We start from the raw sequence: 13391 nt of genomic DNA on the forward strand, positions 1-13391 counted from the left end.
TTTGATCCAAAAAAGGACCCAGATTTACTTGACTGTCATTATAAACAAACTTAACCCTATCAATTCTAAATTGAAAATTCGAATTGCTTTTTATTTAACCATTCTCCATTGTTATTGATAACAAAATGTAATGATATTTCAATGAAAAAATATCCTATTATAATACATAACTTTACAAACTGTAATTTATTTAATAGGTACTGGAAACTAAATATAATGTTTTAACATCACTAAAATTTAATTTATAAATTGATAATGTAATACATTTAACTATAAAAATAATTCAAAATTAAACATTAGAGTTATCTTCAGAACTCTTAGCTGCTAAACCATGTAATATAAATCTTTTCATTATATTCAAAAACTTCTCTCTCAAAAAAGACAATCCTGAGATCGTTGATAAAATACACGAAAAGCATGTGATAAAAAATATTCAAAAAATTATTTAACGTACTAAAAAACATTTAAAAAGAATGTATCTCTGATAAATATCAATCTTATTTTTAGAGTATCTCACAAATAATAAAAATAATTTAATCTGAATATGTAAGTACTAAACAATTTTGCAAACCATCGTCAGACTATACCACCATTAAAAAATACAGATAATTCTCTAGCTACATTCAAAAAACAAAATAATAAATACTAAATTAATTAATATTCTTATTTAGAAGAATATTTTACTGTTCACTGACATAAACGATAATGCACATTCCTATACAATAGAGTAACTAATAAATCAGCCTCTCCCGAAATTTTTCCAAGCTAAAGACAAAACACCTTCAGAAATAATATTTTTAATTAAAAAATTACCTTCTAAAACGTACCACTAAAAATCTACAAGATATAATATTTTATGTTATCTTAAAAATCCTATTGAAAAAAAGAATACTATTTTTAACACATATTTATGATGCTACTCTGAGAAACTCTTAATTTTCTACATTTTGAATGAACTCTAACATATTTTTAATCTTAAAACTAAACAAATATCCTACATCACATACATAATATTGCCTCAAAAGCCTCCTCCTGATTTTTTCCAAAATATAGAAAAAAATTATTCTAAAAAGAATCTGTTCTATTCTAATACACATAACAATTTAATCCTTAATATATAAATTGGTTTAAAGTATAAACATTCGACAATATAGCAACACATTGATTTGTCATTGTTATTGTGTTAACCATGAAAAAAATAAATATTGCTCTGGATTATTTTTGGATGTGGCTTAGGAATTTGATTATGTATGGTTCACTGATTTAATAAACAAACTCAGATCTTTCCCTGCTCCTTATTATTTTATCATTTAATCTTTCCTAAACAATTGATCTTTTTAAGTTTTTTCTGACGATATCTATTCTGAATACCATTATTTTAAGATTCACAAGGAAGTGTTTTTACACCCATACTTAACAACATTTTTTACTTCAGGTTTCCGAAACAACGATGTCACAACTCTTGCTTATTTTTCTAATGATATTACTATAATTGCCTCTGACTCAAATTCTTATATATTATCTTTTAAACTCCAATGTCATATTAACCAACTAAAAACTCGGTTTTTAAAATGAAGAATAAAAATTAATGAGTTAAAATCGTTCCAAATAATCTTTAAATTACGCCTTTGTAACGGAGGTCAGTCACCTCCGATTTACATACAACAACAGACAAATACCAACTGAAAGCATCTATCTTATAGATAGACGTATTACACAGGTAACTTACATAAAAATAAAAATAAAAGTTTTAAATCGTATATGCCATCAATTGCATTTCTCCATTAAAATCTAAACTATAACTGTAAAACAAATATTAATGTACAAACCGTCTTCTTTTTAAGCCAGTTATGAAATCCAATTATGGGAAGCATTCAAAAATGCAAGTTTAAAAATTATACAACAGTTTCAATCAATATTCTTTAGAACGATAACCAATATTTTGTGGTATGTTTGTAATCGAGCCCCCCATAATGACCATTTCTGATCAAGCATCTACATTTTATAACCGATTCTATAATAAACTACGCAATCATCAAATCCTCTTTTATGAAATTTATTCTCTTTAGACCCGTGGATTGAGAAGGAAATGGTCCAGAAACCTTTTAACTTAATTGTTATTCATACTCAAATTTATATAAAAAATAAATCAATTCTCTTACTTAGATTTTAGACAATTTAGGTATTATAATGTTCTTATTACTTATGTGTATATATTTTTAATATCAATGGATATTTTCTTTTTTCATGTTTTCCCCGTGTCATTTTTTTTTCTTTTGATTAAATTAACATATTATATTAATTATGCTACTTAATATAAATTATACGTAATAAAAAAAAAATTTGATTTTCGAAATACTAGTAAAATATACATTTTATCGACCATTATATTATCATTTAAAAATCTTGCTGTTTCTTAGTGTTTAATATATTTTATTTTTTTTTATAGATAGTATTTATATTTATAAAACCAGATAGTTTAATAATATAATTATATAGTATTCATTTTGAATAGTATAATATATTTTAATAATTGTTTGTTCTAAATATAAAACATCTAGTTGATAATACCAATAAATTCATTACAGATACTGCATTTATATTGAGGTCATAGGAGTTATAATGAAAACCTATAATATATACATTATTTTTTACATTATATTTTGAATTCTGATCGGTATGAGGGAGCTATTGGGTTTATTATGATGTATGTTTTTAGATTTTGCAGAGCGGATCACTGAGGGAGATAATGGTTTTATTATGATACGTGTATTTTTTACAATATATTTTTGGAAATTTTTTTTATTTTGGGTTTGTTAAACAGTTGATAAAATGTTAAAAATATTTTATGTAGTCCTATCAATCAATTGAAAATTAGTGACAGACTGATTTTAAAATAATTTATTTTTCAATTTTCTTAGTATTTTTAAAAATTAATTTGAAAAAAATAATGATATTTTTACATATATTGTTCTATAATATTTTTTTTTAAGTCAAAAATGATATTGGTAATCATGGAAAGTCCCTACGGATAGACTCATACTACATGGCGAGAATATATGATATTTTATAAATAGGCAGTATATTATAGAAACTTTATTCCCACAAAAAAATAAATAAATATATATATATATTCTTAACTTTATATCACCCCATGTATACAAATTTAAACAAAATGTTAAAAGATATTTAATAAAAATTCTTTATATTATTATTGGCATCTATGAAAACTATTGAAATTTAACGTAATTTATTATTATAATTGCACGCAGTTTATAAGAGAAGTATAGAATTAGTGATTGGAACGTACTCTAAACTGGTACATATTTAAGTATTTTTACATAAAAACATTAATTTAAAAAATTTTAAATTAAAAAAATCAAAATTGTTTTTTTTTCAAATATACGCTTATAAAAATGTAGTTTATTGTTTTAGTTCTTTTATGTTCCCATTTTGCTAGTTCTTCAGATAATATAGATTCTATAGATTTTATACATATTTTTATTAAAGCTGTTGTAAACAGTATTAATATACTAATCTGTATTCAATGATATTATTTAAGTTAACTGAGCATAGTGGGAAATGCGAAAAGGTTATATGATAATGAAGCTAATTTGAATTATAATAATTAAAGTAGGTAGGTAATAAAGTTTTACTGCGGGTGGCCAGGTGGGCAAAGTAGAATACCTTAAAACTTTTTTTTAACATTTAATATCTTCAAACCCGTTTAATAAGCGTTGTTATACCAACGAAATTGAAGGGTAATAGTGCACAAACATATATTATTGTATAATACTTAATATATACTAAAACTGTGGTCTTTTTTTGTGATAAAGTATTGTATTCAAAAGTTAAAAATTTTCATATCATGGTTTTATATAAGTACCTACGTAATATTTCTTTCTTATTTTAATATCTATGTCATTATATTTATAAATATTTTGTAATTTATCCTATATAAATTTGTATTATTAAAAATTCAATGTTCTCAGAACATATATGCACTTATTACCATGATATATTGGTGTATTTATGTGTAATTGCTCATACGTTTATTGTAAAAATATAATTTACAGATTGTGTATTACAATTAAAAAAAAAAAAAAAAAATACTAAGTGTTTTAATTAAAAACAAAATATTTACTTTAATATATTAAGTTATTTTTCTTTGATAAATCTAATTGTTTTTAAATTACCTTGTTATTGTGGTTACATTTGTACAATATTTTTAATATTTATTCAAAACAACTAATTATGTATATATTTACAATATACATTAATTATGTATATATTTTTATTAGATTAATCGTATGCATCATTGGATGTTTACGAAAATAAAATATGTGATCAAACTAAATCTAGAATACTATATATTTCATCCGCGTATTCCAAGTGTACTTATGTCTCATATCTATATTGTTTTAGCATCCATAAATTGGATTACTCTTATACAGTTTACTGGTTTTAGGATTTGTCAGGTGAATCTTTAAATTACACTACACACGATTTAAACGTGTGAAATAATCTCAACATAATATTACCAATATTTAAATTAAACATTTTATATAAATTTAATTTGTGTAAGTATAATTTATACTGTGTTAAGTACATTATTCAATTATTACATATTAACTAGTTGATAGTGTTTTAAAATAATAAAATTATATGACTTTGAAAATGTTTACTTAAAGCTAGACATTTTTGCGTTTAAATAATACAAAATTACAAAACAATTAAAAATGATATATCCTTTAAATCTTATAGTAATACTGCCAATGATAGTGATTTAAAAGTATATAATGTATACATTTTGACTTAATCTGAGGGGATGTGAGAGTGAATTCTCAGTCACTGTCTTATATTTTTTCAATTTCATAAACTTTTTTAAGTAAAAAGATGTAACGTTTCATTTAAATTATTCATACTTTAGTTCAGTGGAATCCATTTCACATTTACTTAAAACATTTAAGAGACGTTTTTCTAAAAACAAAATACGTTTATGTCTTTTCGCTTTTCGAAACAATTTTGCATATACATAATATATTGTCTTGTATTTTACATGACTCAACTTTTAGGACTTAACGTGTATACACAACGTGTACAAAATAGGCGTTAGTTTATCCATCAATTTTATCATCTCCTCAATTGAGCAAAGCGAGTAGAATAGGGGAAAGCATAGTGGCTAAGTATATAGACTATGCAAAGAGTGACAAAGTTTGTATGTTTATTATAATCAGTAAGTGTTGTGCATAACGTAATAGCCACAGAGAACAAAGTGCACAAAAGCAAGAATAATAAATCAAAAAGAAAACTTGGCTTTGAAAACGGCTTTTATAAATTAAATGAAAGAGTGGTATTGTGGTAGTATTTTTACGAAAATTAATTTTGGTAAATAATCGGTGATCCCGAGACTTTGGGTTGATTGAGTTATATAAAACTACATCATAAATCAAAAGATTGAATGGGTTTAGTTCTATGTGTATATTAATTTACAATAATACATTTATATTTTATACTGCCAGATAAATAAGTCAGAAAATATGTAATATATACGCGAGAAAAATAGATTATAATTCATAATACATAAACATAAATCTGTTATTAATTACTTAGTAAATATAATCCATTTTTTATTATACATATTTTTTTTTTAATACTTTTTAGAATTGGAAATAATTTAATAGTCATTATTTCAAATGTTTTGACTTTTGAGATATTGACATTTTTATTTTAAAATCTATATTTGTTTAGTAATTTTAATAGGAAAACGGTCATAGTGTGCAGTATTATACAGTAATATTATGATGTGGATTACATTAGATTATAAGTTCGAAAGTCTCATGCACTCTATCGTGTCCATAACGTGTCACAATGGCTTAATAAAAACTACGTTTTTATAAAATCGAAGGTTAACGTTTCCATAGGGAAATAGATGTTTCCGGCTATACCAATGGTATTTGGATTATGCGACATCGTTTACCTTGATACTGCTCCCGAGTGGTGTACGTTGCACTGTGTGTAAATTATATAGATATAACATATACACTAAATAAATGGTTAGTGGTTGTTGTTTAGCGAAACCGGTGCCATTCGATTGGCATAGTATATCTATTGCGTTGCCAATATAAATAGCCAATAGATGTACGTGTGCGTATTTACAGGGCGGATCTATCGAGTTTACCCAAGTCAAAAGTATATGTAGGGGAAACTTGTAAGACCAACCGCTCTGTATATTTAGCAATGGTTTTGGCCTGGCTAGCATAGAGGGCAATACTGCCATAACCCTACGCGTATTCTACTCGTTCGTAGATGAACCCTTCTCCACCCACACTTCAAAACCTATGACGATGACGACGTAGTTGCTTTCCGACCACCGCGGCAATCTACCTCGGCATATGGATGTGATTTTCGGCGCAACTGTTAATTTCTTCTGTCTTTTGTATACGTTTATGTAAAAAAACCAAACATGCTCTTCCTATTTTTTCCTTTAATAATTAACTTATTCAAACAATGATTCTTGAAATTTGTATATAGGTATATTTAAGAACTATTTTTTAAATACTAAGATTTTTCATATCAACTAAAGAGTTGATCTTGCGGCGATACAGACTTCTTTTTTAAAATGATAACTTGGTACCTACTATAACTACTAAAATATAGGTCTACGATAATGTATGCAAGATATGAAGCTATGCTGGCTTGAAAACAAGTAATTTTTATTAATTTATCAACATTTTATAATTTAAATAATTATCAGAGTATAATAAATGCTAATAACTCAGAAACTTATTTAAATTTTAATTTAGATATATCGATATTAAAAAAAAAAATTGTTTGCTTAACATTTTATCACAAAAAAGGTTGCTATTAGTTACCCTTACAATGGAATAAAAAAACTAAATAATTTAAAATATAGCCCTTAAGTAGGTATAATTTAAAATTCACAGATCAGAATTTAATTAGAAAAATTGAAGGGGGATTGAGCATGACTTGTGAATCACTTCGTATTACATACATTGTAAAGTGTAATTATAAATTAATTATAAATATAGTTACGTTCATTCTCGTTCTATCACTGTCACGTATAAGTTCCATTTTTTTTTTATCTTTGTCTGGGATATAATCATATATTTTTATCTCTCATCGGTCTACCTATGGATTTTAAGTTTCGGGCCAAAACCGCTCAATTGGACAGTCGTTAGTACGAAATAATATACGTTCATTAAAAAAAGGTTTATTTGCGAATGCTATTTTACAGTGTTCCAAGTAACTTTCTTTATCCAGTGTGGTTCTACCAATCAAGCATAAAATATTAGGGTGTTTTAAATGAGTGAAAAGCAAACATGATCTATGGGTCTTCATATAATACTTAACACCTCATTAATAATGTTTCTGGTAAGATTATGATCCAATTTTTAAAATGATTCATAACAATTACATAATAGATATTATGTATACAGTTTTTCATTTGTCAATTAATGTATTAGTTAAATTAATGACGTTAAAATAATATTGAGTCCAATTTCAGATACATAGAATATTATTTTTTGCTATTTATTTTCAATTTCAGGTTAATATAAATCGTTTCTATTTTTTGTGTATTAAGAGCTAATATTTGTTATGACCATTATTCATAACTGTTTGGGTCGCGAAAAAAAAACTTAAGATCGTAGAAACTTTGATTTATTAAAAAGTGTAGTTGAATTATTTAAATAAACCGTGAACTCCAAATAGGATTTTATTTTATTGAATCTACTAAATCTATAGATTTAAAAACCATTTCTCTATTAAGTAGTAAGTAATAGTATTTAAATAGACGGTAATTATTCATAACACAAAATTCAAACTTTTTTATTCAAATATCTCAGCATTCAAATAAAAGTTTTATGCATAGAGGGTTAACATCGCCACATTTTTCAATATTCCCAGGCATAGATTTGTACGAAAACGGGAATAAACTGTGCAGAATCGCAGACTCACCTTCAATAATGTGATATATCAGTACAACTGATTGGTCGGATTGACTGCTAGTGATTCGTCAACTGCCTTTTGTTTTGCAATATATGCAATGTATTCAACGAATCGCTCCGGTTAGGAATAGCGTGTGCTTACATAATATAATCAGTTTTTGAGCTATTGGCTTAAGTTTTACCGTCCATATTGCATTATCTCACCTATTGTTTATTTTTTGTATCGTATTTTAGTGAATGCTTTGAACAAAACTTAGTTTATCACGAATTCAATAATAGTGTTCGGCTTTTTGCTAATATTTTTATTATCTTTATAAACTTGTAATATGATTATTTAATATTCATCTTTGTATCAAGTGAACAATATTTTGATTTTTTCGTGACGTATTTTGGCCGTTTATTGTATTATTATATAAAATTGTAGATGGATGAAGAATTTTTTCGTATCTTGCAACATGTAACAGCAATTTACACTTCTCATTATATAGTATATTATATAACATATATATATTGCTGTTTTATTCGTGTTGAATATTTTTTCATAAATTAAATTTAATGTATACAATTAAAAAACTTGAACGAATTTTTATTAAAAATATGCGCTATATGAGACGATAATTCTTTGAACGATTGCACATGTTATAAAAATGTACGTTATCGTTCACTCTAGATAATTTTATCACTGTTGGTAGAAAATAGAATAAACAATAATAAAAATAATGTTGAAAATGAAAGTGGAAATAGATACGAGTGAAAATTCATTTTAAAATGAACCCGACTGACCTATAATTTCTGACAGATGTTTTCTGTTTTTAGTTGGAATTGGATCCGAAACCAATACACCTAAATGATAACGAGTATTGAGAAAATACGGACGTAGATCTTAGTGTTTTACCATATAGTATATTATGTAACTACTACTTACGATCTACCTACTATCAAATACTTTTTCGGAATCTTATTTATTTAAAAAAAAAACGTATTACAGAATTTGAATGTAAATGAAAATAAATTTAACACGAAAACGACAATTTAATAATTATATATTGATAAAGGTACCTAAATACATTACATTTTTTAGTTCGTTTGTACTAATGAGATGTTAATAATAAATATAACATATTAATTGTATATATAAAAAAAGATTTTATTATAATACTTAATAAAAATATAAAAATATAAAAATATATTTTTGTAATTTTAAATTTGTATTTTAATATCTTCGGGAAAACCATTAAAATATTTTAAACAAGTAGTAAGTTATTTTTATAAAATTATACATTATATAATATAAAATATATACGTAGTATGTTTTCTTTGGTTATATAAAGTTTTCATAATTGATGGGTTTGGTTTTATTGTTTGTGGCGATACATTTAAAAGTGCACTTAGATTTAATAATTTTTCGTAATAATGGTGGGTAAATAATATTATTCAACATGAACAATTGTAAACTTTTACAAACTTTTGTTTCTAATGTATTTTTGATAGTTAATTATTTATGGCTTACATGTATTAATCTTTCAAGTATAATTAATGATATCATAAATTATTGTAATCAATACTTAAAATCTATACAAATTGTAAAAGTTTATACTTTTATTAACATACAATTAGTTTAAAATGATCTTAAATTAAAATATTAATTTATTTTACGAGAGAATTGTGCAATTAATTTTTGTAAAATATCTTATTATTTATTTATCAATTATTGGTGGCAGACAATAATTAGTTAACTTTTAAAAAGTGTATGCATGGTTTATTATCGATTTTGATTGGGAGATTTTAATTTTTTTTAATAATATGTGCTATCAAAAACTTAAAGTTAAAGTAAAGAAAACTTATTCTACAACGTTATTTATACTACTCGGATTTGTATCTATCTAAATAATTAAATATAAAATACAGACGAGACTAAATTTACATTATAAATAATATAGATGTATATATATTTATATTTATTTATTATACAGCTATTAATTATACCTACCTATAGTTATAGTAATGTGAATAATAATTAATGACCCATAGTTGAATACAAATGTAGAACAATGTATTTCAAGGTTTTCGGTCTCAGAAAATGCTCTAACTATAATCATACACCTTTTTATTTATTATTTTGTGTTGGAAAATTTTTGCCGTACCTAAAAAGGGATTCGGCACCTTTGTTTTCTAATTACAAATTTATGATAATTTATAACAAATTAAGGGGGGCTTTTGATTAATAGGGATTTCATTATATATTATGGTATAATACGTTAAAATCTGATGAAATAGTCCTCGTATCTTAAAAATATGCTTTTAGTTGTTTGTTTACAATTTGCGGATAAATCAATGTAATTTTATTTATAGTATGTGCGTTCAGAGTTTATAATGTGTACAAGATTTTTTTATAAACTCTTTTTGTTTTGAATCTTAGTAAATAATAATGAAAATTTTATGTTTAATTTTTTTAAGGTTGTCTTTATATTTCTTAAAAAAAAAAATAGCTAAAATAATGACCGAATTGACACGCGTGGTTTTTTTAAAAATATCGGCACGTTGACAGTTAAAGATAATAGCCAAAAAAACTTTTTATTTATTTTAAAAGGCTGTTTTACAGCATCCTACTAAGATTGATAGCAAAGGACGCAGAAAAACATCACATCACATAATGTCACTTTTATCAGTAAAGAATTTTCTGCTGTGATAAATGTGTTGGATAACTTTAAAATTATAGAAAAAAACTCTTTAAATATTGTTAAGGCAACTGATCGTTGAATTTATAATGATTGTATGCGTTTGTAAAAGTAAAACCATTCCATAAAATGGAACAAAGAGGGTTTATAATATAACAATTTTTACTGGTAGACTATCTATGCTTTATTTTAAAGTATCGTTAAATTATCTAGTTGACATACTTTACGAGTGTTCTGTAAATGTTTATAACCATTGTTTATGTATAAGCATTACACGTATACCATTCTATGTATTACAATTCAATTTTTATATTTAGTAGTATTTTAACCACATGATTCTAAAAATAAGTACTAATCGATTTTAAGTTGGGGCAATAAAAATGTTATGTATATAATTATTAAAGAAAGAAGTATTATGCAAAAAAATATTTTATAAGTTTTAAGCCAAAACGTGTTTTATATACTACGTCACAAAATATTATTAATATTTTATTTAACCACAACTGGATAATTTTCTCGAAATACATTTTATTACCATTTACCATACATTTATTATATAAATTGTATTTTAGCTGCTATATTTATCTTATTAAGATAAAATTATAAAAGTGTTATTACCCTTAATATAATTTTTAAATTTTTATTATATAGGTGTTTTTTTTTTTAGTCTATATTAAATCGAGTATTGAGTATTGTTCACATGGTTGACTAGAATTTTAAATTGAATCTTATTTATGACAGAAAACGTATAATATAATAGTATGCATATAATATATTTCCTCATCACTATATTTTAAAATGATAATATTTCCCTCTTACAGAAGGGGTAATTTTGTGGTATCTCTAACCTATTCGGCCGTGTGCTTTTCGATTTATTATTGTATGTTTGAGTTCTAGCCACGAGACCGTTATAGGGTGATCATATTTTTTATCTCATCTTTTTACCGTTATGAACATTGGGTCAAAACAGTCATCGATCATATCATAAATATAAATGTTGCATATATAACGTGTATACATGAATAAAAGAAACCGTTTGTCATTTTCAGCGTACACTCTCAAGTAAAAACATTAAACGTTTATGCAAACTAATTTTTTAGAATAATATCTTTCAAATTTATACTCGTCATTTGTTTAATAAATTATATAGTATTTAAGAATTTGCATACTCCTTAGAAAATTGTAAATTATGTACATAGGTATAAAGCAGTGTTTGATTTAGAAAAAAAATAGAAGGGGGACTCATCGGATGTTTGATAAACGAGCGTTCCACACAAAATTAACCGTCATATTACTGTGGGGGCAAATAGAAGGGGTACGCTAAAAAAAAATTAAAAAAGAAGGGGGACTCCGTCCCTCCACGTCCCCCCCCCCCCCAAATCAAGCACTGGACTATAAAGTTTGCGTAATTGATATGATTTTAAGACTTACGCATTAGATGTTAATGCGTATCAAGTTCACACGATTTTATAATTTATTTATGCTCGGTATTGTATTCATTATATAATATTGCAAGTATACCATTCATTAATCAAAAATCAATTTCGAAAAAAAAATTAATTTTAGATTTTTTAATACCCTCCTGCAGTTATTAAAAGTTTACATAAGCTCAATGAGTAATAATAATATATTGCAATGTGTGCAATTTTCATGTCAATTTCTCGTAAACGCTGATAAAGCGACCGACTCACTTTTCCGAGCATACGTAGTTCCCATGTAGCGGTGGCATTCCCGCCGCACTCTCATTATCGCAGTATCGGCGTTTTTCTAGAAAATGTATTAATGGGTTGAAAAAACTACATTCATATTATTTCATCGTCATGATGAAGGTTGGTAGACGGCATTTATATGATTTGAAAAATAGTAATAATACTTAATGCATGTGAAATGTATACGACGTACGTATATTGTATATGATTCATTTATTATATATATATGTACACGTATATGGTGTTAATTTAGTGGGAGGAAATAAACTTGATTCTTAATTTCTTCATAGTGTATGTGTTTAGTTACACCCTCCAATCTTGTTGGAATTACAATGGATAACTTGCCTATATATAATAAATATATTACTGGCGATAAGGTATTATATGACAAGTGTCAAAGAATTTCTTGTAGATACAGGCCCAGGGTCTATGTAGGGTAGTGTAAGTGTTTGAATTGTATATTTTTTGTTTTCTGTTAATTTTGGGCTTTTAAATTGACTTTATAATTAAAGTGTTTCGTTTATTCTAACGTAGGTATATACCTAATCCTGGACAGTTGCCTTATTTATAATATAATGAAACAATTAATTTAATTTATTTTTTAAATGTTCGATGTATGTGTACATATTATGATAGATACTGTTCACTGTAACAATATATTATTAAATATAGACATTTTTAATTTGCTTTATATACAATAATACAAATGATGAGTTGTTATACATGTTTACGTTGTAGCCTGTTGATCAGATACAAATACAAAATATTTTATGGACATTAGATGAAATGTAGTATAATAAATATGTAAATATTCACATAGATACAAGCCCAATGTTTGTTTTAATCCATTTTTATGCTACAGTGACATTAAAATATTTATCCAATAAATACATTTTAAATATTATTTAATAATTAGTATTTAATATTAAAAATTTTCTACAAATATTAATTAGTCATGTTTTAATCATAAATTTTATACTAACTTATATTTAACAATGACTCGTTATAATACTTGTTATTTATTGCATATTTTA

The 13391-nt window shown here is 25.1% G+C and overlaps 1 protein-coding gene across 4 annotated transcripts in view; it reads left to right on the forward strand.

Moving 5' to 3' along the window:
• The window catches only part of LOC112597010 (syntaxin-binding protein 5), a 136200-nt gene that overhangs the window by 18952 nt on the left and 103857 nt on the right, over window positions 1–13391 (forward strand). The gene's annotated exons all lie outside the window — the stretch shown is intronic.

The sequence above is a fragment of the Melanaphis sacchari genome, unplaced genomic scaffold, assembly GCF_002803265.2.
Source record: "Melanaphis sacchari strain LSU unplaced genomic scaffold, SCAv2.0 Contig36_pilon_pilon, whole genome shotgun sequence".
Classification (NCBI taxonomy): domain Eukaryota; kingdom Metazoa; phylum Arthropoda; class Insecta; order Hemiptera; family Aphididae; genus Melanaphis; species Melanaphis sacchari.